Here is a 9664-nt window from a genome sequence, read left to right on the forward strand (position 1 = left end):
GAAATCAAATTTATTAACCAATGGAGGCCTGGATTTGGAGCCACACACAAAATTAAAGTGAAATGTTCCCTTTATTTTTTTGAGCAGTAGCCTATATATAAAAAAACGTTTTTGGTGAATAAAGTGGAGCAGACTTGCTACTTGTCAGATGACTGAAAACGTTGAAGTATCTTTTCTGCTTCAGCAGTTTAAGCAGAGAGGTAATGAAATACAGACACTGACAGGCCTCTGCGTCTGGTTTACTCTGAAGAACTACTGAGGGGAGGAGACAGCCAGGTAAGGAAAAACTGTTCTTATCCATCGATTCAGTATTTTTATCCTACAGACATTAGGCTGTTGTTGTTGTGCTATTAGCTAGCTGCTAGCTAACGACTTTGCTAGCAAAGCTAGATAACAAAAAAGCTTCTTCCCTGTGTACGAGGCACATCGCCCGTCCAAAACTTGTCATCTCCATATTGGATATATGTCCGATCTTCTAATTTCCTTTGCTGCATAATGTACATTGCATTTATTCTGGCGCTAAGGAATAGCACTTAGTCCAACAAGGATATTAATTTAGAATTAAAAATAACTCACCCTGAATTACCATGACAGAATGTATGTAATTAATGAAGGAGAAAAAACTCAACCCAGACTTTAAGTTTAGGGTCTGGTTGCAGAGTATGTAGTTAAATTTGTTTCCCAATTATTCAATGAAAAAAAAAAAAAAACTAAGCTCAGTTAAGTAAAATAAAATTATAATCAAAACTTTTGGAATTGTAATTATTCCTTTAAAAAAAGTTGTTTAAAAGACTTTTTTAATTAAATAACTCATTTTTACCAAACAAACTTTTATTTGCACACATCAGAAACCTTTTGTTGTGACTTTAGGTCCTGCCCATGACGTCATGTGAGAATCACAAGCAAAATTTTGAGTCACAAACAAAAACTTAGAATAGCAAGAAAAGATTTCTGACAAGCGCAAATAAGTTTGTTTGCAAAAAAAGAAAGTTAACTTCATGAGTCAAAAATGTGTGATTTAAATTAAAAAATTAAGCAAAACTCAGTAGGTTTTTCATGGTGGCAATTCAATTTTTGCTTTTTTTTTTGTTGTTTTTTTTTGTTGTTTTTCGTTTTTCTGCAGTTCCACGTTAAAGTTTAATGCAGCTCTGCTTTCCTGAATGGACCATCTTCATCTCCACTGCAGCAAACAGGCAGCTCTTTTTTAATGATTACAGTCCACTAAAAGGCTGCATTGTGCCCTTGTTTATATTTTTAATAGTGTAATTCTGTAAAGACAATATGTCTGGTCCAGCTCTGATTTACATATCTTGCTAAATTGCGGGTTTGAATATTGCAATACTTTCCTACAACAAAATAGACCTGCAGAAAGAAATTACTAATAAAATATCTTACATATGCATAGTTTTATGCTCTATATAGAGATATTCATTAGCTTTGATTGTATATCTCACAATTTTGTAATTTATTATTGTTTATTAAACTCTGCAAGCTGTGTGGCTTTAATATTCTGTTCTAAAACGCGGTTAGATGTGCCCCTTTTTTGTTGTTGAGCACTTGCCCTTTTAGTGGTCTCTGCACGGCCCTGCTCATAGGGTCACATCTTTCCAGCCCAACCACAAGAAAACTTTACAAATTATATTTATAGATGTTAAATATTCTTACAGTACCTCGTTAATTGTTGAACTAGAAAAATATGACCCTAAGTAAAGAAAGAAGTGAAGAGCTGCCCGTCTCGTTCCTACCTCCACCAGCGCTCCTTCTGATGGGGGAAGCTGCCAGAGTGCCTGACGGACCCGTTGCATGCAGTCACTCATCACACCACTAGGTGGCTCCAAACAAACGCATTGATCAAAATACATACAACCATTACTATAATCATTTCGATCAAAACTCACACAGACACACGAGCTCTTCTCTCTGTTACATCTGCTCATGATAATTATTTAAACTGATGATTATAATTAAGGTTATGGGTTTAGTAATGTATCCATTTTTGCACTGTTTTTATGACATTAAAAATGTATTTGAATTGTCTTCTGTTTAATGGGGCCATGACAGCACCTAATGCAGTTTCTACAATAAACTGAAGAAGATTTTTTAAAACTACAATATGCTGAAATGTTGATTACATGACTCACTTTTACTACAATTGCACTAAATAACACAAAATATTGCGATAAAAACCTAAATATGTATCACCTATCTACTTCTGTGTACTTGTTTATATGTTTTTACAATGTCAACAGCAGAAAAAAAAAAACATCAGTGTCAGCAGATCCCACTTGTTATGGCAGTGATAAAGATATTTCATTTACATAATGTGGGGAAAAGATATTTACGCATCCTAAGGAGTCATAGCAGAATACACACTTTTGTTTTTTATATGACTGCTTAAAAACTAAAATAATCAAAGTTAAGATTTTTACACAGCCTGGTCGTTAATACTCCTAATTCTATGTGATTTTAATCAGACTTCTGTGTCTAGAAGTTGCAACAAAGTAACTGAATTTTGCCCTGAAGCTGCACTCCTGTTCTGACCGTATCCTGCTCTGTCCTACCAGATAGTCACAGAAGTTGGTGTTGCACATTTTCATCTGTTACATTTAACGGAGGGCATCATTAACCTTCTCTGTACCAACCTTTTTCTTCAGGTTCCAGTCCAGTTAGAAACAATAATCAGCACCATGATGAAGCTCCGCCCTGAGCATCAGCTGCTGACGGCAGGTAGACGGTCACCGCCCTGCACTTCCCCCTACTTCCTTATCAAAGTGTTTAGGTTTTACATTTCATTTCGTTGTGGCGCAGAAAAGTTTAAGGTAAGAAAATAACTTGTTTGATGCCTGACATGATTTATACTGGTAGATTATTTTGGAATCATCTTTATTTTAATTATTTGGATCTAGTAAACTAAGCAGACAATTAAAGGTGAGATTTAATTATGATTTTTTTCTGACTGCTTCAAGTAGGACAGAAACGACTGCAGAGACCTTAAAACTGAAAGAGAAAAACTAGTTGGAGCACTTAACGAGAAAATACATGCCTCAACTTCATCTGTATTTATCTCCCAGGTCTCTTTAGTCTTATTTAGGATACAATTCTTCCCATTTCAAAAGTGTTAGAAATAAAGTTGAATAAATTAAGAGCTTCCGTTTCCTGTTATAACCACCAGCAGACAAGGCAGGAGAAGTGTTTAGAATAAAAGCAGCTATTACAAGACAAAAGACAAATCAATTTGGAATAAGCCTGTAACATAAAATGTAGAAAAAGTGAAGTGCTGTGAATACTTTTCAATGCACTTTTCTAATGTTTTATTATTACTCATTGATTAGTTTCTCCATTGTTCCTCACTAATTCTGATGTTTTTTAAATCAGATTTCATTGGTTCATTTATCAGTTTACTTTTTCCCTTTTGCTTAGTAGTTTAGTTGCATGTTGGTTGTTCTTTAGGATTTATTGGCTTCATCTATTGACTGTAGAGTAATTTTAAAAAAAATGTTTTGCTTGGGATAGCAATTTTTTAAAAAATGTTTTGCTTGGGAAAGCATTTGTTTAGTTTATTCTGTGTATGTAAACAGTATGTATTGTTCAGAAGAGCTCATGCGAGAAGTCACCTGTTATTCTGAAATACAGAACAGTGCATGACATTCTGAATGTTTAGAGCCAATGATTCCTGATAATCAGGTAGTGCCACACCACCTGATTTTCACACACCACCTGATTAAATTTAGTCAAATTTAATTAATTTTGACTAAAATTAATTACATTTTAGTCAAAATTTGTTATTTTGACTAAAACAACTTTTGTGTTTTTTTTATTAATTTAATTAATATAAAAAACAAAAACAAAAACATATGCATAGATATGTAGGGTAAAACGTCCTTTCAAGTTTCAAAATCAGGGAAGTGCACGACATGTTTTTAAATATTTAGCAGGAAGTACGAGGATAGTTTCTGCTTTTTTTCCCAAGATCGCTATCTGCTTCCTTGGTGACTGGCAACTCTGTGTTAGCTGATGATTTTATTGAATAAACAATGTAAAAAAAAAAAAAAAAAACTTTTAGAGCTGCAGTGCAGGTGAGCAATTTGCGTCACCTCTGCTGTTATATAAACACTGTGTGCAGACTGATGTGGATTTGAGCTCAGTATCATGGATCAAAGTGAGGAACTGCAAGAAGGAGAAACTCTGCCTCAAACTGACAAACAGAGCAAAGCTCAGAGGTGAGATGACCACCTGTTATTGTGTTTGAGTCTTGACTCAATCTGACCAAAGCATTGCTTAAATAACTTTTTTTTTTTCTTACAGCGAACAATCTGAAGATGAACTGAACTGGGAGACCAGGTCGAAGGATGAACTTAATGATTTTAAATCGAACCAATCTTCACCTACAAAGAGGTGAGCTATGTCTAAATATTCTGTCTAAAATATGATTCCAACATATACAGTAGCATGAAAAGTATTAGCCCATGACAGAAAAATTTGCACTTTTTATCAGTTTCTGATTCTGCTTTGGTGATTTATTAATTCAACAGGCTAGTCAGTAATCAGATCTGGGTATGTTTAGTAAAACAGAACTACAGTTGATTCATGATTATGTTCCAACACAGGTTGGTTTTACTATCTTTCTTTGCCTTAAAAATTTAAAATCAATATTTGAAACATGCTTTCTGTAGCTATGTTTTATAAATTTGACTAAAATCAAAAGCAGGAAAAAAATGCCACCCATTTTTCTATACGCACATGTGAAGTTGTATTCGCAACATATTTTCCACATCAACTAACCTCATAGTTGTTCCACCAAATGATCTCTGAACTCTTCCTGAGTTAAAACATTAGTATTGTTGTTTCTAAATGAATATGAACTTGTTTTCTTTGCATTATTTGAGGTCTGAAAACACTGCAGCTTTTTGTGATTTTGACCATTTCTCATTTTCTGGAAATAAATACAAAATTTTTGCTGGGAATTTCGGCAACATTTCGTCAGTAGAATAAAAGAACAATGTTCATTTAACTCAAACATAAGCTTATAAAAAGCAAAGTCAGAGAACTCATAATTTTGCAGTGGTCTCTTGTTCAGACACCTCTCATATTACTGTGCTTGACAAACCCCAGCGTTCACATTTCTAATTACAGAGAAGAACACAAACCAGGATTCAGCTATTCACCTGAACAGCCAGAAATGGATGAACCTCTGGCTCCAGAGAGGTGAGTTGTTTGTAAATGTTGAGGTCAATAGTTTTTATCTATAACCATGTTCACCTCTCCGTATCAGGAGCCTCAGCTGACACCATGTTGTCAACAGCATCCTATATGCCTTATACTTTGTCTATCTTGTTGGGTTACCTTAAAAAAATTTCCCTTATTCCTGTATTTGCATCTGAAGTTGATCGTTCCTATGGTGAAAGGGCTCCATTTGTTTTCACTTTGCATATCTTTGACAGACATGCCCAACTGCTGACATGTTTCTTGTATCCTGATAAAGATTTGTCCCACAAACCTGAGGAAGTATGTTAAGACAAGGCTTCATGTTCACCATCTGATTGCTTTTTAAACAGTGACAAAACAGTAAAATATGAAAGCTGTCATTTTGACAGATTACTATCCAGACCCATGACTACTCTGCACAGGCTGACATTTTAAACTTTATGCAAAGAGTACATTGTGGAGCTAAATCAGTCAATCATTTGATCAATCAATAAATATAATTCCCCATGTTCTAACATAGGTACCTAAACTACCAGACCAGGCAGGGATAGCATTTATCAGAGAAGCAGCCTAAACACATGCTAACAGATCGTCTGGAGGAGCTTCATAGATTCTNGATCCCACTTGTTATGGCAGTGATAAAGATATTTCATTTACATAATGTGGGGAAAAGATATTTACGCATCCTAAGGAGTCATAGCAGAATACACACTTTTGTTTTTTATATGACTGCTTAAAAACTAAAATAATCAAAGTTAAGATTTTTACACAGCCTGGTCGTTAATACTCCTAATTCTATGTGATTTTAATCAGACTTCTGTGTCTAGAAGTTGCAACAAAGTAACTGAATTTTGCCCTGAAGCTGCACTCCTGTTCTGACCGTATCCTGCTCTGTCCTACCAGATAGTCACAGAAGTTGGTGTTGCACATTTTCATCTGTTACATTTAACGGAGGGCATCATTAACCTTCTCTGTACCAACCTTTTTCTTCAGGTTCCAGTCCAGTTAGAAACAATAATCAGCACCATGATGAAGCTCCGCCCTGAGCATCAGCTGCTGACGGCAGGTAGACGGTCACCGCCCTGCACTTCCCCCTACTTCCTTATCAAAGTGTTTAGGTTTTACATTTCATTTCGTTGTGGCGCAGAAAGGATTAAGGTAAGAAAATAACTTGTTTGATGCCTGACATGATTTATACTGGTAGATTCTTTTGGAATCATCTTTATTTTAATTATTTGGATCTAGTAAACTAAGCAGACAATTAAAGGTGAGATTTAATTATGATTTTTTTCTGACTGCTTCAAGTAGGACAGAAACGACTGCAGAGACCTTAAAACTGAAAGAGAAAAACTAGTTGGAGCACTTAACGAGAAAATACATGCCTCAACTTCATCTGTATTTATCTCCCAGGTCTCTTTAGTCTTATTTAGGATACAATTCTTCCCATTTCAAAAGTGTTAGAAATAAAGTTGAATAAATTAAGAGCTTCCGTTTCCTGTTATAACCACCAGCAGACAAGGCAGGAGAAGTGTTTAGAATAAAAGCAGCTATTACAAGACAAAAGACAAATCAATTTGGAATAAGCCTGTAACATAAAATGTAGAAAAAGTGAAGTGCTGTGAATACTTTTCAATGCACTTTTCTAATGTTTTATTATTACTCATTGATTAGTTTCTCCATTGTTCCTCACTAATTCTGATGTTTTTTAAATCAGAATTCATTGGTTCATTTATCAGTTTACTTTTTCTTTTTTCCTTTTGCTTAGTAGTTTAGTTGCATGTTGGTTGTTCTTTAGGATTTATTGGCTTCATCTATTGACTGTAGAGTAATTTTAAAAAAAATGTTTTGCTTGGGATAGCAATTTTTTAAAAAATGTTTTGCTTGGGAAAGCATTTGTTTAGTTTATTCTGTGTATGTAAACAGTATGTATTGTTCAGAAGAGCTCATGCGAGAAGTCACCTGTTATTCTGAAATACAGAACAGTGCATGACATTCTGAATGTTTAGAGCCAATGATTCCTGATAATCAGGTAGTGCCACACCACCTGATTTTCACACACCACCTGATTAAATTTAGTCAAATTTAATTAATTTTGACTAAAATTAATTACATTTTAGTCAAAATTTGTTATTTTGACTAAAACAACTTTTGTGTTTTTTTTATTAATTTAATTAATATAAAAAACAAAAACAAAAACATATGCATAGATATGTAGGGTAAAACGTCCTTTCAAGTTTCAAAATCAGGGAAGTGCACGACATGTTTTTAAATATTTAGCAGGAAGTACGAGGATAGTTTCTGCTTTTTTTTCCAAGATCGCTATCTGCTTCCTTGGTGACTGGCAACTCTGTGTTAGCTGATGATTTTATTTAATAAACAATGTAAAAAAAAAAAAAAAACTTTTAGAGCTGCAGTGCAGGTGAGCAATTTGCGTCACCTCTGCTGTTATATAAACACTGTGTGCAGACTGATGTGGATTTGAGCTCAGTATCATGGATCAAAGTGAGGAACTGCAAGAAGGAGAAACTCTGCCTCAAACTGACAAACAGAGCAAAGCTCAGAGGTGAGATGACCACCTGTTATTGTGTTTGAGTCTTGACTCAATCTGACCAAAGCATTGCTTAAATAACTTTTTTTTTTTCTTACAGCGAACAATCTGAAGATGAACTGAACTGGGAGACCAGGTCGAAGGATGAACTTAATGATTTTAAATCGAACCAATCTTCACCTACAAAGAGGTGAGCTATGTCTAAATATTCTGTCTAAAATATGATTCCAACATATACAGTAGCATGAAAAGTATTAGCCCATGACAGAAAAATTTGCACTTTTTATCAGTTTCTGATTCTGCTTTGGTGATTTATTAATTCAACAGGCTAGTCAGTAATCAGATCTGGGTATGTTTAGTAAAACAGAACTACAGTTGATTCATGATTATGTTCCAACACAGGTTGGTTTTACTATCTTTCTTTGCCTTAAAAATTTAAAATCAATATTTGAAACATGCTTTCTGTAGCTATGTTTTATAAATTTGACTAAAATCAAAAGCAGGAAAAAAATGCCACCCATTTTTCTATACGCACATGTGAAGTTGTATTCGCAACATATTTTCCACATCAACTAACCTCATAGTTGTTCCACCAAATGATCTCTGAACTCTTCCTGAGTTAAAACATTAGTATTGTTGTTTCTAAATGAATATGAACTTGTTTTCTTTGCATTATTTGAGGTCTGAAAACACTGCAGCTTTTTGTGATTTTGACCATTTCTCATTTTCTGGAAATAAATACAAAATTTTTGCTGGGAATTTCGGCAACATTTCGTCAGTAGAATAAAAGAACAATGTTCATTTAACTCAAACATAAGCTTATAAAAAGCAAAGTCAGAGAACTCATAATTTTGCAGTGGTCTCTTGTTCAGACACCTCTCATATTACTGTGCTTGACAAACCCCAGCGTTCACATTTCTAATTACAGAGAAGAACACAAACCAGGATTCAGCTATTCACCTGAACAGCCAGAAATGGATGAACCTCTGGCTCCAGAGAGGTGAGTTGTTTGTAAATGTTGAGGTCAATAGTTTTTATCTATAACCATGTTCACCTCTCCGTATCAGGAGCCTCAGCTGACACCATGTTGTCAACAGCATCCTATATGCCTTATACTTTGTCTATCTTGTTGGGTTACCTTAAAAAAATTTCCCTTATTCCTGTATTTGCATCTGAAGTTGATCGTTCCTATGGTGAAAGGGCTCCATTTGTTTTCACTTTGCATATCTTTGACAGACATGCCCAACTGCTGACATGTTTCTTGTATCCTGATAAAGATTTGTCCCACAAACCTGAGGAAGTATGTTAAGACAAGGCTTCATGTTCACCATCTGATTGCTTTTTAAACAGTGACAAAACAGTAAAATATGAAAGCTGTCATTTTGACAGATTACTATCCAGACCCATGACTACTCTGCACAGGCTGACATTTTAAACTTTATGCAAAGAGTACATTGTGGAGCTAAATCAGTCAATCATTTGATCAATCAATAAATATAATTCCCCATGTTCTAACATAGGTACCTAAACTACCAGACCAGGCAGGGATAGCATTTATCAGAGAAGCAGCCTAAACACATGCTAACAGATCGTCTGGAGGAGCTTCATAGATTCTTAGAGCTGGATCCAGGCTGAGGAGGAGAGAGAGAGAAAGTGGTACAGGGGAACAGGAAATAATTCCAACACTAAAGAATAACTTCGACTTAAGAAAACTGATAACCAAGAACAGGAACTAACTCTGACTAGGCCGAGGGTAAAAGTAAGAAGTGAACACAACTAAAACACTACAAGAGGCTGGGATAAAGGAAAACAAGAATAAGACAAATCTAACCATAATAAGCAACATCAAATAATAAAGCTGGAATGACCAAGAAGGGTTAATCAAAAGTGGACTTAACTGATAAAGCTAAA

General features: G+C 34.9%; 1 long non-coding RNA gene across 1 annotated transcript; it reads left to right on the forward strand.

Annotated features, from left to right (window-relative positions):
- Positions 1–2755: 2755 nt before the first annotated feature.
- On the forward strand, positions 2756–5209 carry LOC107835161 (uncharacterized). The gene is made up of 4 exons (XR_001660989.1): positions 2756–2819; positions 4124–4220; positions 4306–4395; positions 5134–5209. It is a non-coding gene; the product is annotated as an uncharacterized LOC107835161 (long non-coding RNA).
- Positions 5210–9664: the final 4455 nt, after the last annotated feature.

Source organism: Poecilia formosa, unplaced genomic scaffold, assembly GCF_000485575.1.
Source record: "Poecilia formosa unplaced genomic scaffold, Poecilia_formosa-5.1.2 Scaffold1110, whole genome shotgun sequence".
Classification (NCBI taxonomy): Eukaryota; Metazoa; Chordata; class Actinopteri; order Cyprinodontiformes; family Poeciliidae; genus Poecilia; species Poecilia formosa.